The sequence below is a fragment of the Lipotes vexillifer genome, unplaced genomic scaffold (assembly GCF_000442215.2).
Source record: "Lipotes vexillifer unplaced genomic scaffold, Lipotes_vexillifer_v1.1 scaffold728, whole genome shotgun sequence".
In the NCBI taxonomy this organism is placed as follows: Eukaryota; Metazoa; Chordata; class Mammalia; order Artiodactyla; family Lipotidae; genus Lipotes; species Lipotes vexillifer.
Window position 1 is genome coordinate 64,136 of NW_006783590.1, and position 3,529 is coordinate 67,664.

Consider the following 3,529-nt stretch of genomic DNA (forward strand, 5'->3'; position numbering starts at 1 on the left):
GGGGGTGTGGGTGGGGGGTGGGGGGGGGGGAGGGGAGGGGCGGGGGGTGGTTTCCAATGCCCTTGAAAGAGGTGTGAAGTTGATAGGACAGAGCCTTTCCTGGAGAAGCCCTGGGTAAGCTGCTCTCTGGGTGGATCAATAACTGAGGAGCAGGCAAGACAGCTCAGCAGAGGCCAGTCAGATGGATATTGACATCCAGACAGCGCCCCGGAGGAAGATACTTGAGCAGGTGCCGGATACAACGAAGACCTAATGTCTTGATGCAACAAAGGTCCAGGAGCTTATGCCCCAGGTGGAATGCAGGATCAAGATAGTTATGTTCTGTTTCAGAAAACAAAAAGTTATACTTTTTTTCCCATCTTCCCTATGAGATTTGTATCTTCCCAATGTAAAACGCCCTAAAAAGTCTGCAAAGACAAGCTGAGGCATGGAAGGGACAGTGGGCTTGGAGTAGGGGGACGGGAGTTCCTTTGTCAGTAACTATTCTGTATGACCTTGAGCTTGTCGTTTCACCTCTCTGGATCTCAGTTTTCTCATCTGTACAATGAGATGTAGTACCACCTGTTTGGCAGACGTGTTGTGAGGATTAAATGCGAAAAAGTCTCCTGCTTCAGGGTTTGGCATGTATTAGGGTCTCAGTGAATATCTGACCTTCCCTGCTTTTCTCATCTGAGGTCATTTCCAATTTTAAAACACCATAATTCTTTGTGGGAAAGATGCATGTATCTGGCTATGTATACCAGGGCCTGGAAAATACAATACAATAAAATAAAATAAAATAAAATAAAATATGTTTTCCCCACTCTGTAAGGGAGCAGTAACAACTGAGAATGAGGCACAAAACAGACAATGAAAACCCAACTGGAGAGGAGGGCGGGGGTGGGGGCAGGGTGAGGGCGGTGACGGCACTAAATGAAAAACAACCACTCAATACCCTGCTATCATCCTTCATCAAACTACAGAAATAGAAACCAGACAAACACATTATGTGAAGGGCAAAAGGGTTGGCAAGGTTCTGGCCTATAGGAAAAACCCAGGTTCAATAATGCCACGAGCAGAGGGAGGTAGGGAAGTGAGGTCAAAGTCAATGGCCGGGTTTGTGTCTGGACGGCTGGTTTTACAGTCCTAATGAGGCTTAAACATCAGACATTCCTCCTCTGCTGAACTCAGTTTCTCATTAGGCTCTGTATCTGCTCCTGGATCAGCCAGCCACATGGCAGGAGTGGTTTCCCCTTCATCCGGCTGATGAATTATCAAGGGTATTCTCCGTCTTTCTTTTTGGGGAAAAGAAAGCTTTGGAGTAGAAAATGCTCTCTTCTATTTATATCTACTCTTCTCTCTCTGATTAAAGAGATAATACATTTTTGGGGAAGGATTTCAGGCCTCGAGCACTCTGCCTCTATTTAGAAGAGTCCATGATTAAGATAGCATTTCCAAGAGGCTCTGCTCTGCTCTGGGTCTTTATCTGGTCTCCCAGGGGATGTGAGATGAAGGTCTGTGTTTTTGAATATCTTCAGGGTTGTTGGAATAGCCACATATTTTGTGTCAAGCTCTGTGCTCAGTGCTAGGTACACAGACATCAAGGAAGGGATTAAGAAAACACTCATGTTCTCAAAGAGCTTCTAAATACAGAGATTTACACCACCAGCTCATCTGATGGCTGTCAGTAACCAGAGTATAGGGTTAATAACTGGTGTTTGAATAGATCTTTCATACAATCTCTTGTCTGCTATGGGCCCACAATGGCCCCGTGGCTAGGTGCTCCGGCACCCACTTACCTCTCCCAGTCACAGTTTGAAGACAACTGACTCCATTTCTGGTCCTCTGACCTGATCCCGGCACTATTATCGCCTTATCAGAGTTTTCTCCTAGTGAGCAGTGCTGAATGCCTCCTAAGTCCTTGCAGGCACCCAAGAATGTGCTCACGTTTTATCAGAAACCATATTGTGGGAAACTCCTCCTCATTTTTAAAGACCCAGATGAAGCAAAACATCCTTGTTGAAGCTTGTCATGTCTCCCCCAGGCAGGGGGAGTTACATCTTCCTATACACTCCTATAGCTGTTGGCACATATACTAATCATATTAATAAGGATAACAGGAGTAATAATAGTAGTAAAAAGGTCTAAGTTACCATTTATTGAGTGTGTCTATGAGCCAGGTGTCATGCTAAGTGCTTTACATGCATTATTTAATACTCAAAAGAACCCGGGGTGGAGGGAGATACTATTATTATCCTCAGTTTACAGATTATATCAGTGAGGAGTCAAGTTTGGCTGCATGTAGAAACCTGTACACAGTGGCTTAAGCAAATGGGAACTTATTTTGCTCAAATAACGATAAATTAGAGGTGGATGGGCTAGGGTTGCTATGGTGGCTCCGTAGTACCATTCTTAGCCTGTAGTTTTTGTTACCGTGGACACAAGAGGGCTGTCGTTTTTCCCATCTGTGTTTCGGGCGGGAGGAAGGATAAATGACAAAAAGCAAAAGATGAAGGCAAAGAGCCTTTTCTTCTTATGGTTTTGTCTTATTAGTTGGGAAGGGATGCTATCCCCTACCTACCTCTCTCTCTGGCCAGAACTGTGTAACGTGGCCACCCTCACCTGCCAGGGAGCTTGAGAATTCTTTCATTTTTTTCTTTTTAAAGCTGGGAAGATTTCTGCCCTGAACAAAATTGAGGTTCTGCTAGTAAAGAATAAGAGGAGAATGAATATTGAGTTGTTATCAGTGTTTGTCACACAAACGAAAAAAACTGGGCCTTAGAGATGCGAAGGATCTTTCTTGTCCAAGATCAGAGAGATGGCCGTGCCAGATTCAAACCCATGTCTGTTTGACACGAGTCCGTGTTCTTGACCACTATGAGAGGTGACCTCCGTATCATGATGCATTACAATTGTCTTTTTATTTGCTCATCCCTTCTTCCCTAGACTGTGAGCTCCTTACTCATTTTGGTATCCTAGACTCCTGCCCATAGTTTGTTGAATGGATAAATGAATAAATGTTAGGACTTCCATAGTTTCTGCAGCTCAAAATTCTTTCTAGGAAAATATTTTAAAATTGTCCTCTTCGTCTGTAATGTATTATAACCACCTGTTCCCAAACAGGTAGCTGCAGATATACATGAAAGAAATGATCCTGGTCTTTGTGCCATCATGGGTGCATTTGGCCTCTTCCACTATTTATAGGCTTCTATTCTCTGCCTCCCTAGTTGCTTAATGTGTGTTTACAAGGCAGGGTCCAATTTCTCTTTGTTCTGCCTGGTCATTCAAACATTCCCATACCACACCGCTCTGTTTCTTAGGGGACATGTATGCTACTTGGATAACAATAATTTGAGTCACAAGCAGCCCTGATCCCAAATCTTATTTCTTGCTGGGTCATGGAGCAGCCCAGGAAGGACCTAGCATCATTTAGATTCCAGTATTTTGGCAAGATAGGTTGGGAAGGGAAAATAATTCTTAAGATACCAGTCTAGGGCTTCCCTGGTGGCGCAGTGCTTGAGAGTCCGCCTGCCGATGCAGGAGACGCGGG